At 34.4% G+C, this 27,789-nt stretch overlaps 3 pseudogenes; all 3 read right to left on the bottom strand.

Moving 5' to 3' along the window:
* Positions 1 to 4,129: 4,129 nt before the first annotated feature.
* The window catches only part of LOC140694283 (olfactory receptor 8K3-like), a 47,174-nt pseudogene continuing 23,514 nt past the window's right edge, over positions 4,130 to 27,789 (bottom strand).
* Positions 15,777 to 16,722, bottom strand: LOC140694509 (olfactory receptor 8K3-like; annotated as a pseudogene).
* Positions 21,103 to 22,214, bottom strand: LOC140694507 (olfactory receptor 8K3-like; annotated as a pseudogene).

Here is a 27,789-nt window from a genome sequence, read left to right as displayed (position 1 = left end):
GCATCAACTGAGAGAAATCAAATTTTTTTCTTTATTCTGTTGATATGATTAACTACATTATTGATATTTAAATGTTGAACTAAACTTACATCCCTAAAATAAACCTTATTTTGGTCATCATGTATTATTAATTCTATATATTGGATTAAATTTACTAATATTTTATTGAAGATTTTTTATGACTATGATCTTGAGTTTACAGATTAGCAAGCTGTATTATTCTTTTCTTGTATTGTCTTTGTCTGGTTTCAGTGTGTCAGTTATAGTGACGTCAAAAATTTTGCTGGAAAGTGACCTCTTTTCTCCTACTTCTTGGAAGAAGAAAGTATGAATTTTTTTTCATTAAATATTAGTAGAATTTTTCAATGATACCATCATTTAGCCTCTGGTTTTCTTACGAGGTTTTTCTATTAATTCAATTTTTAAAAATATATATAGCTCTAAAATCTCTCTATTACAATTTAGTGTGTTTTATACTTTCAGTCTTTCAAGGAATTTGCCTGTATGGTCTCAAATTCATGGACAAAAGTTTGTTCATAATATTTCCGTTACACTTTTGATATTTGCAGGGGAGAGATGTCAGTAACAAATTTATTTAATTTTAATCTTATGGTAGTTTATGATGAAAAAATGGGAAAATGAATATACATATATTCATGTACGACTGAAGAATTGTGCTGCACACCAGAAATTGACAGAACATTGCAAACTGACTATACCTCCATAAAAAAAGAATTATTTAATTTTAAGAGGCTCTACAGGACAGACAGAACAGCATGGATAACCCCACAGCAGAGATCTAATGACCCCTGGTTTCAGCCTCCATTGCCCCAGGACTTTTCTGTTTGAAACAAACTTGGGCACCAGAAACTAAACTGTATGCAGGAAAATCTCAGCTCACGGAAGCCACCGGCTATAGGACCTCTCAAGTTTTTCAGCTTTGTTAGTAACATAGCCTCCTCATATGCTCCATGCAGCATACAATCATGTCAACCAGACTTCCATGCATCATTTTTGGAAGCATATTTTTATTTATCTATTTTTACATATAGTCCCCACAAATTCTGTTAATTTGTAAGTTAATTCTGGAAGTGAGTTCTATCAAGTAGAGGATCGTCAGGTGTTCTGTGGACTAGAAATAACTACACAAACTAACTGTTAAGGAATTTCTTCCACTTTTTTAACTTTGACTTTTGTATTTGCTACATATTCCTTAGATATTTTTGAAATGTTTATTACATCAATTTCTATAATGTTTTCTGTACAAGTTAAAATGCTGACCATTTAATAGAGCCCAAATTATCCAATGCCAAGTTGGGATTTTGTAAACAAAAACATATTACCCATAACTACAGCCCCTCATATGTTTTATAACATTTCTTTCCCTGCACCCTGTATCTCTCAATTCTTTTTTACCTTCCTACAGTTTTTTTCTGGACACAAAGCTACTATATGTGTAACTTATCTAAAGCTAAAGGTACTACTTTCTCTAACAATGCGACCCCCAATTGTTTTTATGTTATGCGGCTTTTAGGTCAACCTCATATAATGTGTTCCTTGTGATTACTTTTTTCATAAGTTTTATTTTCATTCAGGTTATCAAGGGAAGTTACGGAGCCCCTGCTGTACCATACGGTTGCAGCACACTCAGCAAATCACATGTCAGTTAATATTGCCATGTCACTTTAACAGATTTCCCAAACCAAAGTACCCTCTTTTCCAAGATCATACATTTCTAGACCAAGAGAGTCAGTAGAGACAACTTTCAATAGACCTCAGTCTCAGTTTGTGGACACCGTTATAACCCAGCAGCGAAGGCCAGGTCCCGCCAGCTTGGGTTTCCAGTCACCAGTGTGAGAGCCTAAGCCTGACCTGTAAGTCAGACTACCTTGCAAATGACACGTCAGCCAGTCCTTCCCTCCTGAGGGCTTGCTGTGCACATTTTATTTCATCAGGTTTGTGACAGTCACAGGACAACTGCAAATTTCCTCATCAGCTTTACAAGCAGACTGTGCAACACAGCCATGTTTCCTGGATGAGAGGTCTCTCTCTGGCCTCTGCCTCTATCTGGGTAGACATGCTCTTCCTACGATGGTGAACCTCCAGGAAAACCCTTCGGATGGAGCTGGCATGAGAAGTCTGGCCCTCAAGGGCCTCGAACCTCTCTTAGTTGTGGCCAGTCAGCTTAGCCACTGAAAGTGTTGTTGCCACCGAGTATTTGCAGAAAGGAGTGACTTAATTTTAATCACACACTCCAGAGCATTATGTCACACCAGAGATTATTAGTGGTGCGTGTTCAATGGCGTACGATTCAAGGCTTCCTATAGTGGATAATATTTATTTTTTTGTTTTATGTGACCACAAACTGATAGAAGTCAAGGCTTCCCATAACTGGATATGCATTGCTATGCAAAACACAAGTTTGTTAGGATTTCATACAAAATATTTTAATCCTTATCATCAAGAAGCTAATGAAGGTAAGACTGCCTGTAAATACAATGTAAACTTCTGTTGAAATGTGAGATAGTAGGAAATGGAGAGGCACCACGTGCCCTTGTGATGGGCATGCCCCTCATATTTCCACTCACATATACTAGAAATGAGAATAGAACCCCTCCCATTCCAGGACTTTGAGAGCTCGCTTCTTGATAGCATCACTGTCAGCTCTCCAGTGGTTGCTCTTTCTCCAGGGGATCCTGGGATATTTGTAGTACCGATTTGTTGTTTCTCACACTCTCCTTCTTTCCCAGTGACACCTTTCTCCAATGAAGAAACCATACGCATATGCAGTTTGACCCTTGGGAATATGATGGTTGTTGTGAGTCATTAAATACCTAATGAATTTCTTTTTCTAAAGATAATACCATCTAATTTTCATACTCAAGCTTCTCAATTAGTATTGTTTCTCTCTCCCATTTTCAGGTACTCTTTCAATGGCACATTGTGTAGGTTTATCAGTGAAGCTTCTTTCCATGAATTTGGTAAATATTCCTGAGTTGTATGTTCCTTTCATCCTCCAGTCACTGTGCTGGGCAGTCTTTGGGTGTTTCCATGAGTCAGGGCAACACTCAATATGTGGTACCTTTTTGGGAAGGTGTTTTTCACATCTTGTTCTATATGAATGCTACACCCTAAAATACCATAGTACCCAAACTTTGCACCTGCATGTGACACTCAGCCTTTCCCCACTGTATCATTTAGGAGTACTGTCACCATGCATGTAATGGGTCATTTAACAAATCCTAGCTCAACAGAGCTTAATTTAAAAAAAAAGTGATCACATGTCATGCTTTATGGCTTTCATTCTTTAAGTAGTGAATAGTATTATAATCAATATATTCTCTTGTCCTTAAATTGATTTCTCAATTGGCTGAAGCTCACATAAAAAGCTTCTTCAAATTCTGAGAAGCAGAAGATGATGGAGAATGAATATTTCCCTCAAAGACTTCTCTTTTTCAGGAAAGAACATTTATCTCTTGTATTGTGCCTTACAGAATTCCTCCTACAAGTCATTAGTGGTATTTCTTAAAATGGAAACTCCCTGGTTTCCTTTTCAGCATGCATGCTCTCGAGAAGTTAATAGTAATTTTTGCCCTCCTTCAATTTATTACAGATCTACTTAGATGTTGTCTTGTCTTCACTTTGCTGTGGATTTCTATTTTAACAAGGATACAGAAACAACAGGAATATAACTTTTAAACATGGATAATTCCTTTTTTTTTTGTCAAAAAGACAGGAATATATTACAATCTCCTAAGACAAACTGCCAGTTATTAAAAAAAAGAACAACGACTTGGGGGAACAAAATGTACAAATCTGGGAGCTTATGAGGGACCACAAAATTTATCTTGTGATATCAACCAAAAGGATTGGTTGAGACAAAAATCATGCACCAAACAGAACCTAGAGATGTTTGGTGAACCTACTAGATTCATATACAGAAGTGAAGGAATTGATGAGTAAAAAAGTGGAATCCCATGTTTAAAATAAAGATATTTGATTAACCTAATATGACAGAGTACTTCAAGTCATCAAATACACAGATAAAACATAACAAGGAAGAGTGTGAAGGTTAAAACAGAAGTAAAAGAAAAGACTTAGACACACAGACACACACTCTACAATTTTATTCTAATAGATGAGAAAAATGCCAGAATCATTGACAGCTTTTTCTGGTCTATATCCACCTAACACATTCTACGGTATTATAACATTTACTTTACTTATGTATGTAATTGATAGTTCCCACTCAAGGTAGTCAAATATTTTTACTATTTTGTTTGTTAATTTATTTACAATAATTAGAAACACCTGGCATATGTAAGATAATCCATAAATATATGTTGAACTCATTTATTTCTTTTGGAGGCAAACATAGCAAAATTTAAAGTCCATAGCCAGTTTATAGGACTCATATTGCATGTAAACTTTAAGTTAGTTTTTTCCACATCCTTTGTAGGGCGTATTTTACATCTTTGTTCTTCAAGCTATAGATCAAGGGATTTAACGGGGATAATGAGGGTGTAAAATATGGAAGCCACTTTATCAGTGTCAAAGGAATGACTGGACTCTGGTTGCACATACATAGAAATCAAAGTCCTGTAGAACTCTGTGACCACTGTCAGGTGGGACCCACAGGTAGAGAAAGCTTTCCGCCTGCCTTCAGCAGTGTTTATCCTGAGAATAGACTCAAAAATGAGCAGGTAAGACATGAGAACTATCAGAAGGGATGAAATCAAATCAAAACCAGCTAAAATCAGAATAATCATTTCAGCTTCATGAGTATTTGGGCAGTGTAAAGATATCAAGTGGAGACAGTCACAGTAGAAATGACTGATGACACTGTAGCCACAGAAGGACAAATGAAATATCTTTACAGTGACTATAAGAGATGCAAATGTGCTATAGAAATAGGGGACTGCCACCAGCACTCAACACACCCTTTGTGACATGATGACTGGGTAGAGCAGCAGGTTACAGATGGCCACATAACGGTCATAAGACAGAATAAAAATTTCAGTAACAATGAAAACAAGAAAAAAAGCTAATTGTACAGCACAAGAATAATAAGAGATAGTATTGACCCACAACAAAATTTACCAACATTTTGGGTCCAACCGTTGTTGAATAACCTAGATCAGTAAGAGCCAGCTGTCTGTGGAAGAAGTACATGGGTGTCTGTAGCCTGGAGTCCACCATAGTGAGGATGATCACGCCCAAGTTGCCCACCACTGAGATCATGTAGATGATGAGGAGAGCCCAAATAACGGAGCCTGCATCTCAGGGTGGTTTGTGATTCCCATGAGAATGAATTCTTTCAGCACTGTTCCATTGTGTGTTTCCATCCAGGTTTTTCAGGAAACCTATTTTGAATAGAGACATCAGCATAGTCAACAGGTTTTATGTATTATCACCTGGGAGATATTTAGTGTGCAAGATAGTATAAATAAGATACATTTAAACTTTCCTATTTAGGATATTTGAAAATCAGCCCATCTACTACATATCCTAATGTGCATGAATACAGGTAGAAACAGAGACAAAGACAGTCACTGGTTTTCAAATAGAAGTTATTTAACTAACCTAAGAACATTTGTCAATGTCCAGAAGATTTGTTGGTTATCACAGCTGGGAGATGGGTGCTACTGGCATATAATGGCTATATATATATATATATATATATATATATATATATATATGTGTGTGTATATATATTATAAAATAACCCATATCTGTCCCAAATATCAATAGTGCTAAGGTTGAAAAGCCAAGCTGATATAGATAGATGATAGATAGCTAAAGAGATACATACATACATACATACATACATGTAGATACATGTTAAAACCTAAAACTTTGAAGGTTACATATGTAAACAGTTATTGTGTTGTTCTTTTGGGTTTTCTGTTAGTCATTTACATAATTGCAATCACATAATGACATGTATAAATTACATTTAATTATATGACTCAATGCATGTGCCAATTATATAATCAACTATATTACACAATTCAACAAAAATTCTAATGGAAATGTAGACCCAGAAACTCCAAAAAGTATTGAATCCACTACTCAGCACATAGTTCTATAAAATCCTATGTATGAGTGATACAGGCGGAAACAATTAAGACACTTGGCACATACTAGACAGGTGTATAAATAAGAAAATTGTAACAGATTGCAGTGAGAATTGTCTTTATGTGAAGAAACATATGAGACTCTCTCTCTCTCTCACACACACACACACACACACACACACATATAAAATCTCTGTTGTAACTCCATGTATAGATTATGTAAAGGGCTACCAGATTACATTTGGCAAATAATTTAACTTATATGAAACTTTATTGTCATATACAAAACTGATACATCCTCACAGGATGTTTGGGTGCAAAATATAAAGATTAAATAAGTCAATGTGTCTATACTACCTGAAAGTTAAGCATACAGTTTTTATTGTTTTTAATAGTGACAATAATTAAACTCATGGAGCATTTCTTTACATATTCATGGGTAAATTCTTCTGCACTGTGGCATCTTCTCTGTCAGGGCTATGATCAATGGGTGAGGAACAGGTCAAGTAGGATGGGATGCCTGTGACATACTCCAAGCCCTGCCCTTCCCCCTTCTCCGTGACTAAAATTGGACCACCAAGGTGCTATTATTTTGGAATTATTTATCTTCCAAATGCCTTAGCTATTTTAGAGAAATATGAATGTAAGTTTATTTTGATATAAATTTCTTAAAATATTTGTCTTCCCCTGGGGGCATTTTCACCAAAATTGACATTTACTAACTTGCATGTAACAATTCAAGTGCAATTTATCATGCAAGAACCTAGAAGTATATGAGGAAGTTTGAGCAAACTGGAAGAAAGAAGAGTAATTTGCATTGTTTTTATTTATTGAATGTTATAAAAAAAAACCTCCTTTGGATAAAGAAATTTTGTACTTTAAATAAAGTGTTTGAAGTCCTTGTGTTACACAACAGTATAGATCTGAAATTATATACAATATAGAATGGCTGTGTGTGGGTCCTTGGTTTTTTCCTTAAATTCTAAATCTTAAGGCCACAGGAATTCCTTCAAACTGTGATATAATATAAACCACAGATAAACATTTTTATATGATCAAATAGAAATGTATCTGAATGTCCCTAATAATACACAGATCAAGAATTTACCAGAGTAAGGTAGATGGCAAATTAGGTAAGAGAATTATTAAATTTAAAATACGGTGAGCCTGAATGCTTTCCTTAAAAAAATAGAAATGATACTGCATACAATAAAAACTGCAGTGACAGTAGTGTCTGTTCTATAAGAAAATCAATAAAAACACATGCTTTTATAATATTAAATATGAAAGTGATTATATGAAATTTGCATTTAATGCACTTAAAATATTGCTTATAATTTTGTGACCTCATGATAGCCTGCCTTACCTGGATGCACACAACTCTTCTTATATCAGATGTATGAAATGGATATCAGTAGATAGTTATTTTAGAGAAATGTCTTCAATACATTTATTAAGAAGCAATATAAATCTTGTTTTTGTTTCTTTGTTTTCTTTTGAAAATATGAAAAGCTGAGAAACATCAGACTTGGTAAATTCCAATTTCCCTGTAAGGTAAGAAAAGATGAAAGTGATTATTTCTCTCTCTCTCTCTCTCTCTCTCTCTCTCATAAGCTTTAGCATTCTATGAAAAGATCTGAATAGCTTTTTCATAGTTTAACAACTTTGTTGAACACTGATTGTAATTTTTTTAAAGCTGTACTCCATGAGATAATCATATCTGCTTTCTGTCAGATCATTTGAAATTGAAAAACATGCTGAACATTCTACCATAACCATAAAACTGGGTCCTTTAAAGTCTGCTAATATCCCAATAACACTTTTCACATCTCAGTGTGCAGCAGAAGTCCCCTTTGTCCCTTCAAGGTGTCTGGAAAGACTCATACTTATACATTTATTTAAATAATCATTAAATATTAAATTATAATTGGGGGGCCACAAAAAAAGCACCTAGAGCACTAATTAACTACAAATTTGGGAAGATATCAAAATGAGAGACAAAATATTCACAGCTTCTTAATTTTGCCAATTTCTAAAAATTCACATCTCTTTAGTGATGTCTCTTCATTTGCTCTCAGTTTTGGCCTCTGCTATAGATGGAATTGTTTCTGTAAAAGAAATAACATGATGATGTCTCAAAGACACTTTTCAGCATTTAGTTGGTCAACCACTCAAAAAATTAATATGAAGAGGAAAGAAGAGGTATCCTATTCCAGCTCAGGTATTACAGAGTACTGGAAAGCAAAGAGAAATGCATCAGAAATGGCCTCATATTTCTCAGGCTTTGCCATTGGGCTAAAGTGAAATTTTGAAAATGTCACTTTAGCATTGATGATATTGGAAAGTTAAAAATGTCACATGAAATAGTCCATCGTTTTACATGTAATGATGGCCTCTGTCTTGACTCCCTCGAGTGTTTCTTACGGTGTAGTGAGAAAAATTCTTTCCCCTTTGGAGACTCTCCCTCAGGAAATGCCAAGCAATTTTTTGATTATCCCTAAAGTATTGAGAGCACAACAGAATGTCTGGAGATTGTCCTTTAATTGTCATGGGCAATTTGTTTCCATTGCCTTTTCTTTCTCTCCTTCCTTTCTTCCTTCCAGACTTCCTGTCTGTATTCTTTCCTCTCTTCCTCCTTTCTTCCCTGCATTCCATTTTTCACTCTTGGTTAAACCAAGCTCCTTTTGTAGCCCTAAAGATGCTCAATTAAAGTACTGTGTCTATCAGGCATGCCTGTCAGGAGTCAGCATCTCCACAGTGGTCTTCTTGAATGTATGACCGTGTAGAAATATTTAAACACTGCCTTGTTAACATTACTTACAAAATTTTAAGGAATTAAAACAATACATGATGCTGCTATGAGGTATTGCCTCCTGGATTTGTTGCCCATGTGATTGTTTTTACTTGTCCCTCAGAGACAGAAACTAGTCACTGTTACTTCTCATTTCATTCTGACTTTCTCTCCTAGGTCTGTTCACCACATCTGTGTTGCTGTTTTTTCCCTTTACTGCATAGTGCACTATTAGTTATTTCATTCTGTGCAGCCCCATTCCAATACAGACCTATTCCATCACCACAAGTGCCCTTCCCATTAAATTACTCCCAAAGGCAGCCTAAGAAAGCAAAGACCTTCATATGCCTCCAGGCGTAGAAGCACTAATCTGTGATAACAGGTAGGTGACAGTGGGTGGGACTTTCCCAGCACTAAGAAGGCAATTATGATCGAAATGACAAAGTCCCCTTATGGACTGAAAAGTTTTCTTGTGACTAACTTCCCGAAGAATTGGCAAAAGTGCTGCCTGTCATTTCATGTCTCTGGCCCAGCCAGTCATCCTTCCAATTTAAGCGGGACAACCTGCACCCTCAGGTGGCAGGAGCCTGGAGGAACATTCCCACTGGTTACAAGCTCTCAGGACACAAAAAAGGATGTAAGGAGGTTGGGGCCAAATGACATCCTTCAAAGTCCAGGGACCCCTGTTTCTGGGCTCTCAGATGTCTGCCTGTGACCCCCCAACACAGAAAGTACCTTCTTTACTGGGCATGTTTGCCCCAACAAACTAATAGCCCTGGGTAACACCTAACCTCACAGCTGCTGAGGCTGGCCTGTTTCAGCCGACCTTATGAGAGTCATAAACCCCACTGCCCTTCACAGACCCTAAATGTCTTACCTAACCTACAACCAATCAGAGCCTTGTGCACAAGCTGATCAGGCTCCTGTGACCCTCCCCTATGAAAGACCCCAGGAGCTGGCCCTCGGTGCTCACACAGGCCCCTCTCATCTGTGTGGCTGCTGTCATCTATTAGTTCCTTGTAAGCACCTTTACTCTTCTCCTCCTTCATCTTTGGTAGATTCTTTTACTGCCAGAGACACTGGCCCACTGTGTTCCCCAACAAGGAGTGTCGCTGAATGCAAGTTCTTGTGCCCAACTCACAGTGAGGCAAAATTGATCTAAACATTGGGGTCTGGAGCAGATCTGTTACAGGGCCAAGCAAGGAGAACTGGTGGCTCATGCTCAAAAGATGTGAAACTCCCTGACTCTTTGCAGGGTAGAGTTTTTATAGGTAAAATTGGGGGGAGAGCAACAGAGTGTGTTGCTCTCCTCTGATTGTTTGGTGGTGAGGTAACAGGTGTCCTAGGAACCTTGTGCTCAGCCTGAATTTGCCATCCTCCACCTGTTTGGGGGCCTTAGTTCCTGCAGAATAACACAAAGGTACATTATTATGTGCAAATGCCCCTTGAGGAGGAACCAGGACACTGCTTATCTGTGCACTGTTGTTTCTTGGCTGCTTCTCTTTTGTGTCTGTGTTCCCTCACTTCCCTGGTTAGCAATTGCTTGAATCTACCCTTTGGAACCCAGGGAAGGTCTAGGAGGCTGAAGTCTTTTCCCTACAAACATGGGATGGGGAAACAGAAAGGCTTTTGTATCCAAGAGGGACCCACTGGGTCTTGCTCTGTTTTAAGAGACCATCATTTATAGATTTTCCTCCTTATGGTAAACAGCACAAAAGACAGAGACAAAGGAAAACAATGAATATTTCTGGGAAGCTGACAATCAGTAATAAACCAAGGGCATCCGAAACCAAATTCCCACAGGTCAGAACTCAAGGAACTAATTCTTAGAAATTCATTTTCTCATATCGAAATTTGGAAAAGAAGGGACCAGAGGAAAACTTTGCCTTCCTCTCTTATCTTGGCACTGCAGGCAGAGCTGGGAGAGCGATTTGGTAAGAATACTTACCTTTGATGGCTTTAGATCAAAGGATAAACTTAATTGCTTATTTGTCATCTTCATATGTTATTTGATAAAGCAATTGTTCAAATGTTTTACCCATTCTGGAGATATTATTATCTACTATTATTGTTTTGAGATTTCTCTATATATTATGGGACAAGCCTTTAATGAAATACAAACCTGAAAATAATGTTTTCCAGAATATAAACTGTTCTTACATCCTCTTAAGTGTATCTTTTGAAGAATAAAAGATTTAATTTTGAAGTTTTCTAATGTATCATGTTTTTATTTTATTGATTTTACTTTTGTTGTTTTATCTAAGAAGTCTTTACATTTCCCAAAGTCATGAATATTTTCTACTATGTTTTATCCTGAAATTTTTAGACTTTTCAGTGCTACATTTACATCAATGATACTTTTTTTGTGAATTTTTGTATGAGTCATAGACCCAAGTTCAATATTTTGCATACCTATATCTAATTAGTCCATCCCCATTTGTTGAAAAGTTCATCCTTTCTCCATGAAATTGCCTTTTTTCTTTTGCCTTGTAGAAAATTTGTTGCTCATGCAGGCACGATTCTGTGTCAGTTCTATCAATATTGTTTCATTGATCTGTTTGTCATGTCTTATACCAGTGCCACTTTTAAAAAATAACTATGGCTTTGGAATATGACTAGACATTATTTAGTGTTCTTTTATTCTTTGCATTACAACTTTACTTCTTTTTTAAAAGTTAATTAAGCTATTCTAGTTTTTTTTTTTTTTTGCATTCATTTATGTATTTTGGTTTCAATCCCTTTTCAATTTCTACCAAAAAAAAAAAAAGCCTGTTTGTATTTTTATTGGGTTTGCATTAAGAAAAATGTAGTATTTTAACAATATTAAATAACCCAGAAAATAATTATGGTATGGCTCTCATTTATTTAGTGTTAGTCATCTTTAATGTTTTACAGAAAAGTTTCCTAACTTTTAGTGTACAGGACTTACAATTTTTTTTCAGATTTATCTTTAAGTATTTTACAGTTTTGATGCATTTGTAATGGGTACTTGAAAATTCCATCTCTAATTTTTTATTGCTTGTGTACAGAATTTTAAAAAATGTATATGGATCTTTCTTCTGAAATCATGCTAAATTCTCATTTTAGTTCAATATTTTCTACAGATTCCATTAGATTTCCACCTCTATAATCTTGTGCTGTATCAATAAATAACAGTTTAACTTTCTGCTTTCCAATCTGACATTTTCTCTTCTTTTTCCTTGCCATATTGTGTTGGGCATGTCAAATAAAAACAAAAACGCAAAACCTAAAAATTGAGAATTCTGTTTTACTCAGCAGACTTGCTGAGGACCTAAGCCTGAAAGACAGCTTCTCAGATAGTTCTGAGGGACTGCTCTGAAGTTAAGGAAGGAGCTAATACATATAGGAGCTTTTGGTAACAAAAACCAGGTAGTCGGGAACAGCAAAAGATTACTTTGAATTAAAGGGAAACAGACATCTCAAATTAATGAATTTAGTGCTTTCCTATGTATGGGAAAGATGCCGGAGGCTGGGCTAATTGAAATCATTACTTTGATGTGCACCTTCACTACCCAGGGTCAGTATCCTGCTCTTCTGCATCCTGAGTCCCCTCAGGGCACACAGCTAGGGGTGGCTGCAGTGGCTGATGGCTTGAAGACTGCAACATCCTTTGTTTGGTGATATGGCAGGGGACATACTCACTCACAGATATAACCTCCAGTACCATTCGAATGTAGTTGAAAAGAAGAGGCTTACTTGCCTTTGTTCTGATTTAGTGAAAGTGTATTTGAGTTTTTAACATGATATGTGATGTTCCCTGCAGGTTTTTCATTGGTTCCTTTATCATTTCAAAGGAGTTCCATTTATTCTAGTCTGGTCAAAGTTTTTATTCCTAAAACATAATGAAACTGTAATATGTTTTGCTGAATTTATTGAGATGTCAGAAAACTTTTCCTTTTTATTTTCTTAATACGGTAATTTTAATTTTGAATGATAAAACCCATTTCTGGGAGAAGGCTAACATGGTACATTGTTGGTTTTACATATTGCTAGATTCAATTTGCTAGAATTTTTATTAAAATTGTTGCTTAATGGGCATAACTTATACTGCTGTGTTTTCTTGTAATGCAATATTAAATTCTAATATTCTTCACAATATCAAATGAACCATTTCAGTTGTGTTCCAATTTCTGATTTAATTTTTATATTTTGTGTAAAAATATACAACTTACTAAGATAAATTTTATATGTACTTAATAATGAAATAGAAAATAACCTTTAAAATGAATAATATGTAATAAAAAATTTGTAAATCTTGGAGCATTTTGGTCTACCTTATGGTTTATCATTTGAAGGAGTATAAAAGCCACACCAAGATTTATTTTAGAAATGAGAGATTGTGTTATGTTTAGTCATAGTTTATTTGTTTTTCAAATCCACATATTACAGGCTTTTGTTTTTCCCTTTCTCTTACAAGAATGTTAATAAATAGTCTTTGAAAATAACTTGAGGACATGACTAAAAAGTATTAACTAAACATTTTCATAATCATAGCAGTCACCAATAACTAATGTTAACATTTCACTGTATATCTGTCCAACGTACATTTTCTGGAAACCAAAAGTTATTTGTCTACATTTATATTCACAAAGGTTGTTGCTTCAAAACCACCTCTGGGCCCTGAGAGCCAGATGGAAACTTGGAGACAAGAGTTTTGGGGAAAAAAAGAACAGCTTTATTGCTTCACCAGGCAAATGCCTTAGAGATGTGCATCTGTTTTGAAGTTAAGGCCTTGAAGTTTTAAAGAAAAACTAGATGAAACAGAAAAGATCATAATAGCCAGGTGAATTATAGGCTGCTGCTACATTTCTCTTAACCTTGATGAATCTTTCTGGCATCATCAGGGAACTGAGGAGGGTCTGACCATTCTTCTGAGATTATCTATCAGCTCATGACCTTCTTCCTGGAGTGTAACCTCTGGGTTAAAACTGTTGTAAAGAATGTAAGGGAGAAATTTGGGGATTGCTTAGCACAAGCAATAAGAGAGAGAGAGCAAATTGCTGGATTTCCTAGAAAGAATCCACAAACAGTTTTAACATCAGGGAAGTTAGTTCATTTCCTACTCCTTCAAGTTCATACTCTGTACATATTTTTTCCTAACAATTAAAATAATCAACTATATAAACACTTTATTAATATTTAATCTCACTTGCAAATATACTTCTAATATATTTATTCCAGTGATTTATTCTTATTCAAATTTGATTGACTACATAGAAAACTATTCCACGATGGTGGACAATCAGCCCAGTCTCTCTATTATGTAAATAAAGTTTCATAAATGTTAAAAATATTAAAATTAAACAAAAAGGTGGAAATTTAGAAGGGCTAGAAGATATTTATTCAGAAGCATAACATATGAATACAATTGCTACATATCTCACTACATTTTCACTAGAAATACAATGTAGACCAAGTCATGGCATTCTCTCCTTTGCTTCCTACAGGGAGTTTATCAAGCCAAGGCAGTCAAACAATAGGTCCTAATAAAAGATATTGCACACTCATAGGAAACAATATTAAACCCAATAAGAGGCAAAAAAACCTAGTTGAATAGAGAAGATCTTTCTTGCAAAGATACAAAAATGAAGAAGAAACAATTTTAATACAGTAATTTTGCTTTTCAGAAAGATAAGGAAATGTAGCAATCCTACTAGTTTTTTTAAATTTTATTTTTTTAATTTATTTTTTTAATTTTTTTATTGAATGATAGTCATTTTACAATGTTGTGTCAAATCCTAGTGTAGAGCACAATTTTTCAGTTATACATGAACATATATATATTCATTGTTACATTTTTTTCACTATGAGTGTAGCAATCCTATTAGACAAAACATACAGTTAGAAATCAAGATTCCTATAAAATGTAAATAAACATTTTTAAAATTGGAAGCTTTCATGGAGGACTTCAAGAAATTTCTCCTTCTTTCCTTCCAGCTTTACTGACATAATATGATGTAAGTTTAATCAAACATGTTGATTTGACCCACTTATATAGCAATAAGATTACAATTTAGCATTAGCTAACATCTCAGATCACACGATCACCATTTTCTTTTTTTGTGGTGAGAATTTTTAAGACCTACTCTCTTAACAACTTTCCAGTACACAGCACAGTACTGCTAATTACAATCAGGAAAATATATCTTAATTGGTATTTCCACTGCTATAGAGACACAGACTGACTTAGATTATGAAGATGTCATGCTGACTTTTGTGAGTTACTGAATCCCAGAGTAAGTTGAGCTAATAAACTTTGCAGGACTTAGATATGAAAACAACTGCACTGATGAAAATAGAACAGGATCCTAAGATCCTCCGTGTGGTATGGGAGCATCTGAATGAAGTTAGATGATTGATGTGTTCAAATCATTCCACTACAATAAGCCTCTTTGAAACCATGATAAGTTCAAGTTTAACACATGCCTTACAAGAGTATGAAGCCAAAACAGAAGGGTATACTTACACAAAAACACATGCACCTGCCCAAATATACATGTAGACACTGGAAAGTTTATTCTAATAGTTGAAAATAACAATAATCATCTGAACTCCTCTTCTGTACCTACTATTTATCCTCGCACCCATCTGGTATACCCAATCTCCTTATCTGCTCTTAGAGTCTGTAATGTCCTCATGCATTCTGAGGTATGATAAAATTTACTTAATTATATTTATAATTCATCTTTCTTCATCAAGGAAAGCAGATAGTGTTTGCACTTTTGTGTGCCAATGTCTGTACAATGCATAGAAGTGTGACTGCCACATAGAAGACCATCTCTGTATGGGTTTTGAACATATTTGTGCTTGTTACTCCTTTTGGAGACAAATGGACCAAAGTTTGAAACCCACAAACTAATGCATAGGATTCCTACAGTACATAAACTTTAAGAGAAAACATTGCATAGTTTTTTCCACATCCTTTGTGGGGCACATTTTACATCTTTGTTCCTCAAGCTATAGATCAAGGGATTTAACATGGGGATGACAAGGGTGTAAAATATGGAAGCCACTTTATCAGTGTCAAGGGAATGACTGGACTCTGGTTGCACATACATAAATATCATAGTCCTGTAGAACACTGTGACCACTGTCAGGTGGGACCTACAGGTAGAGAAAGCCTTGTGCCGACTTTCAGTAGAGTTCATCTTGAGAACAGATTCAAGAATAAGCAGGTAAGACACAAGAACTATCAGAAGGGAGAAAATCAAATTAAAACCTGCTAAGATCAGAATAATCAGTTCAATTTCACGAGTGAGCAGAGCAAAGATATCAAAGGGAGACTGTCACAGTAGAAATGCTTAATGACATTGTAGCCACAGAAGGGTAAATTAAATATCTTTGTGGTGACTAGAAGAGAAACAAATGTGCAATAGAGATAGGGGACCGCCACCAGCACCCAACACACCCTTCATGACATGATGACTTTGTAGAGCAAAGGGTTACAGATGGCCATGTAGCGGTCATAGGACATTGCCACAGAATGAAAAGTTCACTAATGATGAACACAAGAAAGAAAGCTAGTTGTGTAGCACAGAAATAATAGATTTTATTTTGATCTGTAACAAAATTTACCAACAATTTGGGTCCTATGGTAGTTGAATAATCCAGATCAGTAAAAACCAAGTGCCTGAGAAAGAAGTACATGGGTGTCTGTAGCCCAGAATCTACCTTGGTGAGGATGACCATGCCTAAGTTGCCCACCACTGAGATCACACAGATGACAAGGAAGAGCCCAAATAACAAAGCCTGCAGCTCAGGGCAGTCTGTGATGCCCATGAGAATGAATTCACTCAGCACTGTTTGATTGTAGTTTTCCATATGGGTTTTATCAGAGAATCTATTCTGAATAGAAACATCAGCAGTCAATGACATCATGTAGTACAATTTGGTGATTTTTTTTAAGTGTACAAAGCTGACATAAAGACAATAAATCTAAAAGTATATTTTAAGCACAATGAAAAAATCCACCTCCTATAAATAAAACATACAAACAGAGAAATAATAAAGAAACAGAGATAAATATACAGTTGGAAATAGAGAGAGATTTGTAGTTTTTAGGCATTTTGGTTGTTACCACTGGAGGTGGTTTGAGGCCAGTAAGGCTGGTACTTACCCTAATATTTTATGGCAGCCCTCAACAGCAAGGAATTATACAGCCCAAAATGCCAAAGAGCTACATTATCCAACCCTGATAATATGTGTAGATATGGATATGGAATGATATAAAAGTAGATGAGGGAAGCATTTCTGAAAAAAATGATATAACTTTTAGATCTTGTTTTAAAAGTGAAGGTAAACTTTTCTATTGCCTTTTATATAATGACAATCATATATTTACAAAGTTAAAATCACTTAATATTACATCATATGTGTGCTAATGATATCAAAATTAAAATAAAAATTCCAATTGTGTGTGGAAACATTTAGAAGCTCATGCTTTAAAAAAAATGTTCATCTGAACATCCTTATATCTACAGGTGAGACAGGATAAAACAATTAACATCCTTGGCCAATATCAGACTGAGATGTAAATAAACATAAGGAAATTCTAACAGAGCATAGTCCACACTTTTGTCTTTATACAGGGAAATATTCCATGAAATATACATAGGTTGATATAATCTCATATATACCTATACTTTTTGCATATACAAAACTGTACTTTGGCCAAGTGTTGTAAAGTATCTTAATCTCTTTGTACACATTAGCAAGATCAACTTTTTCTTGCAGGGCTGTTGGGAAGATAAGTGATAATTAAACAGTTAAATGTAGTTATAGTGGTACCTGAAAATATCCCTAAAATGCAAAGGAATTTTTGTATTTGTTTTTAATTTCTTAATGGAAAGAGCATGATTCTGGAAATGGATTATCATTATACATGTACATGTACATTCTTTTTGAGTGACTTAACTTTTCTGTTAGGGGTATGATGAGGAATAGATGGAGAACTTTGTTATCCAGCTAACAGTTCCAAGTGCCCCCCACCATGCTGCATCTCCATGGCTACAATGGGGATCATCCATGTGCTCTTGTTTTGCATAATTTATCTTCTATCTCACTTAATATTATTAATATACATTTATCTAACACAACATATTTCCTTCTCCCCAAGTGCACTTTCATGATAACTGACATATACTGAATCATTTAAACATGTAAGGTATGTTTTGCTATGAAGGAACCTAAGTTAGTAGGAGGAAATTGAGCAAATTAAGAGAATGTGATGTCCCTTGAAATTGGTTTCATAGAATAAAGTTTCATAAACATATCCTTTGAATAAAGGGATTCTTTACTTTACAGAAAAAAAGTTCTAAAATCACTGTGTATTACACAACATCATACTGGAAAAATAAAATAAAAAGATAAAATACCAAGAATATTGTATAATTCTAGAATGTTATTTTGCCTGCCTTTACATTAAGGCCACAAAGTATAGCATTTAATGCAGACATATATAAATGTGATTAAGTAAAGATGTATATGAATATTCCAATTAAGCCATTAAAAATTTTAAAAAAAACTAGAGTAATACCAGAATAGAATGGGGGTGGCTGGCTAAAGAAAAATAATTAGTGGTTTAAAAATTTGTATTAATGCTTACTAAAAAAAAAGTAAATATAATTGATACTTATTATATGAAAATTATCAGTGTCAGGAGAAAGCAAATAAAATATGTTTATAAAATTACATTATGTATATGTTTATAGGAAATCCACATTCATCTCACAAAATACATTGTTTATAAGGTTGTGAGCTTCTAATATCCTATTCCGTCCCCACATACATGTCTTTCTTATGTCAGAAATACTGAACTACAGTTAGGAAAACATATTTTAAATAAATGGAATCAGAAGTTATATAATCTTGTTTAGATGCACTGTTGAAAGGCTACAGGAACAAAGCACATTGATAAGTGCCGAGTTTTCTGTAAGATAAGGGAGGGATGAAGAGCTTTTCCTTACCAGCATCAGAGTTGTATGGAAGGTATCAAATTAATTTTTCTTACTTTACTATCTCTGTTGATTATCTGATTAATATTTTTAAAGCTATATTCTTTGAGAAAATTTTATGTGCTTTCTGTCCGATTGCACTGGAAACTGAACATTGTATCATCACTGTAACACTGGATACTCAAGATCTGCGAGCTTCCAAAAGTTGCTTTTCACATCTCAATACAAGGTGGAAACCCACTTTGTACTCAACAAGAGATCAGAAGAGATCAGAAAAATTCATATTTATACGTTGATTTCAATATTCATTAAATATACAATATTCTTAAGAAAGGAATAAGATGTGCCTATAGTCACTAACTGACTAAGGATTTGACAGGACATCAAACTTGAAACTGACCACCTGCAGCTTCTTAATTCCACCATGATTTTAATTTTTTATTCCTGACTCTTTAGTTAGACCTTCTTGTCCCTCAGTTTTGACCTTTCTTCTTCATATGACTAAGTAAGTATGTATATAAAACTTAAATATTACATAAACAATATGGCACTGACATTTCAAAGATGCTCATTAGCCTTTGTGAAAATATTTGTACATCAATCTGAAGGAAAATGGAAACTGTCCTGTTCTGCTCCATGCATTATCAATGGCAGGGTGCACACAGAAGTGAATCAGACATCCTCATGTTTTACTGTGCTTTGTCATAGAATAAGCACTCTACTGCAAGTCACCAAGCTGGATATCAGTAAAATACGGCACCAACATGGAATATACTACCTGTTTACCTGTAATGAGACTCTGCCTTGGCTTCCCCACGTGTTTCATGACACACATAGTGAGATCAATTTATGGGTTCTTTTTCACCCCATGAGACTCTCCCTCAGGGAATGCCAAGCACTTTCTTGATTTTCCCTGAAGCACTGAAATCATAATAGATTACAAAGGAAAGGGTGGATTTATTAATAGTACAGAACAATTTGTTTTTACCAGTAGGTGATTAAGATTGCATTCCTGCTTTTTACTCTTTATTCACTTTCTATTTTTTTCTGCTTTGATAGTTAATTTCTGCATCCCTTTGGCCAGGCTGTGGTGCCCAGTCATTTGGTCAAACATCAGTCTAGACGTCATAGTGAAGATTTTTTTTAAAGATTTTAACATTTAAATCAATAGAATTTTAGTATAGCCAGTTATTCTCCTGAATAGAGGTGTGCTTCATCTAATTAGCTGAATGTCCTAAAGAGCAAATGCTGAGGTCCCCTGATCTCTATGTATACATATGTATGTATGAATGTTCTTTTGAATCTGTTTCTCTGAGTACCCTTACTAATACAATCCCACAGGGAAATGGATTTCTTTATTTTATCTATACAACAACCTTGTCAGTATTCCTCCCATCTACAATGGTCTCCACAAATAGGTGATAATCAAGACATTTTAAACAATGTCCAATCACATTATTTAAATGATTAAATGAACTTAAAGTAATAATGCATTATGTGTATGAAGTGTGATTTCCTTCAATTATTTTTTCACTAATTTCTTTTTTTTTCTTTTTGAACATAGAGAGACTAATTAGTTACTTACACTTCCCATTCTCATTTTATATTGTATTGTCATGATCTCTTTAGGTCTTCTCTTTCATTACATTTGCCTGTGTTACATTTCAGTATTTCTTATTCTTCCATTATGTCCAATATTCACTCCAACTCTTCTTGTCTAACTTGACACATATTCTACTATGCTTGATATATACCCAGCATGATCAATGTGGTCTGCAAAAATGTAATATTTTCTGTGCATATATTTTACTGTGTTATTTTGCTGTAAATTGTTTTGTTGCATTTTAGGTCACTTTATTTGTCACAAATCCATGTTGTGACTTTTTTTGTTTCTTTCTTCATCGTAGTCAATAATATATGATAATTTCATACATCTATTCTTTATATGGTAAACAGGCTATGTGTGAGAACATGTAGGAATGACACGCCATTTGGACTAGAAACTAGATATGGGTAGATATCTAAAGTATGAGCAGGAATTAGTCATCTGTCTGTGATATACTTTGGTTTGAAAATAATAAATCATTTTCTTTATTTATATGCTTATCATACATTGATTTTTGTTTATCCCATAGAGGTAACATTACAGAGCTAAAACAATGCTAGTTACAGTATACATAGATTAATATATAATTTGCTGTTAGCATATCCTACAGTGAATTTTAAGTAGAATAGTTGCACACATTCTCCAGGTTCTAAGTCAGGCAGTTTTCACCTCTTTGTTCCTCAAACTGTAGATCATAGGATTTAGCATGGGTATTACTAAAGTGTAAAATAAAGAGGCCATTTTATCAGCATCAAATGAATCACTGGATTTGGACTTCACATACATAAAGAATAGAGTACTGTAGAATATGATTATCACTGTCAGGTGAGACCCACAGGTGAAGAAAGATTTGTGCCTGCCTTCTTCAGAGTTCATCTTAAGGATGGTGACCAGGATCAAACTATAGGGCACAAGGACTATCTGAAGAGATGAAATCAAATTAAAAACTGAAAAGATCAGAATTATCGACTTAATCTCCAGTGTCTCTGTGCAGAGCAAAGACATCAGTGGCTGAGAGTCACAGTAGAACTGCCTAATGACATTATAGCCACAAAACGATGAAGTAAAAATTTTTATGATGGTCAGCAAAGACAAAAAGACACCGTAGAGATAGAGGATTGCTATGAGTGCCTGACATAATCTTTGGGACATGATGACTGTGTAGAGCAGGGGGTTACAGATGACCACAGAGTGGTCATAGGCCATTGCAGACAGAATGAAAAGTTCACTGATGATAAACACACCAAAGACAGTCATCTGGGCACACCAGTTATGAGAGATTGCATGCTCATCTACAGCCAAGTCGACTAGCATTTTGGGCCCAATAGCTGTTGAATAACCAAGATCAGTGAAAGCCAGGTGTCTGAGGAAAAAGTACATGGGTGTTTGTAGCCTGGTGAGGATCTATCTTGGTGAAGATGATCAAGCCCAGATTACCCACCACTGAGACCATTTATACAATGAGGAAGAGTCCAAATAACAGAGCCTGCAGCTCAGGGAGGTCCGTGATTCCTATTAGGATGAATTCATTCAACACTGTCAGATTGCATTTGTGCATCCAAGCCATTTGGGAAACATATACTGGAAATGAATATCAAAATAATTGTTAACTTTCATGAGATATATCTGAGATTATCATTGTAATAAGTGATTTAAGTCTTACATCTTTTATTTATGGCTTGCTGGTTTAATTGGCTAGCTCAACACATGGCACCTTAGTTCTCTCTCTCCCCCTGCTCAGCTAAGCTGTTTACAGGTTTCTTAGACATGGCACCAAAAGCACAAACAGCAGAAGTAAACATAGATACATTGGACTTAATCAAAATTAAAACAAAACAAAACAAAACTTTGTGCAGCAAAGGACATTCTCAAAGAATTAAAAATGTGACTCACACAATAGAAAAAAATTGCAAATCATATATTTAATGAGAATCTAGTATACAGAATATAGAAACGATTTCTATAACTCAACAACAAAAAGACTTAATGACACAAATTTGAAAACAGGCAAAGACCTTAAATAGAAATTTGTCACAGAAGATACACAAATGGACAATAAGCACATGAAAAGATATCCAACAAATCAAAGACACAATGAGATATCACTTCATACCACCCCTCCCACCATGGCTATTTAAAAAAAAAATTGCAAATGCTGACAAGGGTGTAGAGAGATTAGAACCTTTACCCATTGTTTTAAGGAATGTAAAATGGTGTAGCCACTATGAAAATAATTTGGCAGTCACTCTATAAATTAACCATAGATTTGCCACTGTGACCCAGCAATTCCACTCCTGGATATGTGCCTCAAAGTTCTGAAAACCACACATGCTCCTACAAAATCATGTACATAAATGTTCATTGCAACATTTTTCATAATAGTCAAAAGGTAGAAACCACATAGATGTCCATCTAGTAATGAATACATATGATATATCCATACAATGGAAAATGAATGAGCCATAAAAGGGAAGAGATACTGATACATGCTACACCATCCATGAGCCTTTAAAACACTGTGCTAAGTGAAAGAAGCCAAGTATACAAAGCTACATATTGCACATATCCATCCTGTGAAATACCCAGAACAGACAAATCCACAGAGACAGAAAGTAGGTTATTGTGGCTTGTTCAGGAACACTGAATTAATTAACAACAGACAATCCATTTGGGGACAAATTTCAGTGGATATAAAATTATATAAATTTTTATGTACAAATCTCAACTGGCTGGATAAATGAGGTTAGGGGGTGTGTTCTTTTCTAAATACATGCTAATAAGTACCAGTCTCCTTGTATGTGAGAAAATTGTGAAATATTTTTCTCACCATCCTTAGAGTTCTGTGTAAAGCACTAAATGAAAAACAAAATTCTACTTATATTATTTTACATAATCAGTGAAGATGGTCCGGTTCTGAACTTTAAATCTTTTTTTCTGTCAAGATTCTTGAAACATGTAAAAATACAACAGGCAAGGCTTAGTATTGGACCATCACTATAAAGCTATGCTGAGGAGAGAGATTAGGGAGGTTAAATCATTTCCGTCCCTGCCCTGTGCACCAAATACACATTCAACACTAAAATAAGTGACAGTAAATGTATTCTACAATGAGAGATAAAAAATATATATCTAAATTGATATATTTAAACACAAAAATAATTTTTGAGAAGGAATAAAGGGAGTTTTACTAAGAGCTCCTAAAAAAGAATGGTAAAGACACTGTAATTTTAGGCAAAATACACATTCCATTTTTATAATTTTGCAAGGACTGTCTTTTGCTTAAATCTGTATTTGAATAGATTTTAATCTTAGTTCCAATCTCATTTAGATGTGCATTTAGTCATTCAAGGGACAATATGATGGCATTTCAAATACTAATCAGACATTATGGTGTGATGGAGTCACCATGTAGTGAAATAGATGCTTTAATATTTTACTTTGGCCTTCCCTTCAACAACAAAAATAGTAACTTTCAAATGACATTGATCCTTTCAATGATATTGGTAAATTTGAGAAATACATGGCATATCTGAAATGCTGAAATAAATCCCACTAACTAAAAATGACAATATCATATTTGACCTCTTGATTAAGGATCCAAGTGAAAGAAAATAATTATAAAAATCTCAAGATCTTGTTAGTTTCTTAATAATGCTAAGTCCATTTTTAGAGATATTTCTTTACCAAAGAGTACAAACTTACCACATCAAAGTAAATGCCTAGCTTCCATCAAAAATCATAAGAAAGATGTTTACAAAATGGTACTGGCCCAGAGAAGAATATATGGGTTTCTTTGCTCCTTTGAGACTCTCACAGAGGAGAAAAGATATCATTTGTTAATTACACCTGAAGCATTTTAAGTTTTAAACAAAGTCAATGGGATATCTGGAAATTATACAGAGTATCTTTATATTCCTATACAAATAAAGTTTTGTTAGATAACTTTCCACAGTTTCTCTTAGGTTAATTCTTTTCTGCTGCAGCTCAGAGATCTGGAATCACACCACTGTGTCTGTAAGACAGGCATTTTAGTTTCTCTTGCAGCCTTTCATTTTCTCCTCTTAATGCAATGGCTTTGATGACTTCATGGCTGCTGAAATGGAGAAATATTAGAACAATTCTTGTACTGTTTTAAAAATTCACAGGGGGAAATAATACATATGCATAGCTGCTTTCCCCTTATTTGTGGTGTTTTAAACTTATTCCTGAAGTGTAATATACATATTAACAAAAGCATACTTCACAAATAACTTTTTAAAATAGAACTACCATATGATCCAGGAATTCCACTCCTAGTTACATATCTGAAAAAAATTAAAACACTAATTTGCAAAGATACATGCACTCTAATCTTCATAACAATATCATGGAATAGCCAAGATATGGAAGCAACTTGCATTTCCATCCACAGATGAATGGATAAAAATGGATATATATATACACACAATGGAATACTACTTAGCCATTAAAAATGGAATTTTTCCATTTGCAACAAGGGCATGGTTGGACTTGGGGGGTATTATGCTAAGTGAAATAAGTCAGACAGAGAAAGACAAATATTTTATGGTATCATTTATATGTAGAATCTAAAAAAATAAAACAAACTAGTGAATAAAACAGAAATGAAGCACTCACAGATAAAATACAAAACAACCTCCCCCAAAGACAGCTACTCCTACATTACTTTTATCAACATCAATATTCAATCTAGATTGGCTTAGTCTTAAATGTATTTCTATTTGGGGGCATTACTTACATTGAAATTGCTGAGTCATGGGATACTCTTATTCAGAGTAGCAAATACTGCCAAATGTATTTCCACAGTAGTTATATCAAGGTGCATTCCTACCAGCAGTGAAAATAGTTATGATCACTCAACATCCTTGTCAAGATTTGATATTTTCCAATATTTTGTTTCTAGCCCTTCGGGATGAAGTGTACAGGTGTCACTGTGGTTTAAGTTTGCATTATCCTATACTTAATGAAATTAAAAACATGTTCACAAGTTTAATGGTCATTTAGATACTTTCTTTCGAGAAGTGCTTGTTCATGTCTTGTGTCATCTTTTTGTAGTATTTCATGTGAAATATTTATTGATTTGTAAGAGTTATTTTTATCTTTTACATATGGGTCCACTGTGAGATATACGTGTTTGATTCTGTACATCTAATAAAAATATCCTCTCCCAATGAGAGTTTCCCTTTCCACATTATTAATTTTGATGAATAGAATTTCTTAAAACAGTTCAATTAATTTTTTAAAATTTTATATAGTTATTGCTTCGTGTGTTCTGTTTTAAAATTTGTACATATTCCAATATCACAAACACTTCTCACTATGTTTTCCTCTAAAATGTTTATTGCTTACCTTTCACATTTATCTAGGACTGATTCTGTATAGGGTATGGGTAGGTGCTCAGGTTCTTTTATTTTTTTCTCAAAATAAATATACAAATTACCTAATAGCATTTATTGAAAAGATCTTTCTCTTTTGGAAAATAGTGATACCTCTGTTTTAAGTCAGGTAACAATAAGTGTGTGGATCTGTTTCTAGAGTCATTCCATAGCTCAGTCTGTCTGTCCTCAGGAGAGTGTTTCTTTAATTATTAAAGCTTTTTAACAGGCCATAGTATCTGGTCATGTAGCTTCTGCAACTTTATTCTCTTTCCTCAAGATTATCTTTGCTATTTGTGGTGTTTTGCCTTCCTGAATAAATTTTACAATAAGCTTCTGAGGTTCTAAAAGGAAGGAAAAAGAAGGGAAGAAAGGAAGAAAGGAAGGAAGGATGGAAGGAAAAGCAGGAAAAGAAAGGAAGTTGGGGCAAGGAAGGGAGAAAGGATTTATGTTGGGATTATACTGAACCTATAAATCAATCTAAAGATTGTAAACTTTGTTACAATAATAAGTCCTCCATTCCATGGACAAATGTGTTATCAGTTTACATTGATTTATCTCTTTTAAATGCATTGTTAAATTTTTTATACCTACAATTGCTGAGGGCTTAAATATTTTTTGTTATATTCATTCCTAAATTAGGTTTCATCTTTTATGGTTTTGTCATTTTTAAAAATTTCCTCAAATTTTATTTTCTAATTTGTAGTTGGTAGCATATGTAAAGTTGATTTTTCTAAGTTCTTTTTGCATCCAGTAATTTTGTAAAATTCACTTACCATTTTTAATAAATTATGCATGGGTTTTTCACTATATAGTTAATCATAACATACACCAAATTTAGAAAAAAATGGCAGTATGTGATTTTCTGTTTTAATATCTCATTTTTTTCCCTTTATCATCAAGAACCAACTACTATGTTCAATACATACTAAATATTAATGGTGAGACTGGGTATCCTGATCCTGGGACCAATTTCAGGACACAATTTTCAATGTTGCAGTATTATATTAGAAGTTTTATATAGTTTTTTTTTTACTGTAATGACATGCATCCATAATTATATCATACAGAGCATTTTCACTGTATTCTCTGTGCTCTAACTATTCATTCTCTCCCTATGTGTAGAAATTTTGTAGATACTGTTCATAAAGTTGTTTTCTTCTGTTTTACTTTGCTAGACAGTTTATTACAAATGGGTGTTTAATTTCATTGTAAATCTATTTTATAGTTTCTCTTTTAACTTATAGCAAAATTAATTACATAGATTGATTTCCAAGTGTGAAATCAACCTCACATTTTTACTTATACGCTGTATCCTTTAACTGTATCACATATTCGAAGAAAAAATGTAACATATAAAATGTCTGTACTTTTGAGTAAAGCTCAATATTTTTTCCATTTGTTTATACCAGTGTAACTTTTGGAGAACCTATGGTCTTTCACTTAATATCATATTCATTCATTTTTCTCCCCAGCCCTTCCCCTCCCCCCTCTACTTTAGACTTGATTTTCACTTATTTTATTGGTCTGTCTGTCTATACTTGCACCGATGACATAATTTTTAAAATAATCTAGCTTTATTAAAAGAATTGATATCTGTGATTGGAAGTCCTCTGGATTCTTCTTCTTCTGACATATTGCTCTGGTTATTCTGGATCTTTGCATTTCCATATTAATTTTAATACCAGCTTCAGTAATTTTTTTTTTTAAAATGGAATTTTTCAGTGACTTAGGTCCAGGAGAGCCTGGAGATTGGAGTGGTCCCATCCCTCAGGGAATTGAGTGCATGCACCTTAGGACACATATCTGCATGTTTACTGGTTATTCTGAGAAGGGCAGAGGGTGAGGGATTAGAATTTGTTGTCCATACCTGATCCTATTCTTGGCAGGGAGAGGGAAAAAGGCCCATTGGCATCATTAGTGTTTTAAACCTTCAGAGTAAAAGATG

This window comes from Vicugna pacos, unplaced genomic scaffold, assembly GCF_048564905.1.
Source record: "Vicugna pacos unplaced genomic scaffold, VicPac4 scaffold_21, whole genome shotgun sequence".
Lineage (NCBI taxonomy): Eukaryota > Metazoa > Chordata > Mammalia > Artiodactyla > Camelidae > Vicugna > Vicugna pacos.
This window is presented reverse-complemented; position numbering and strand designations above follow the sequence as displayed.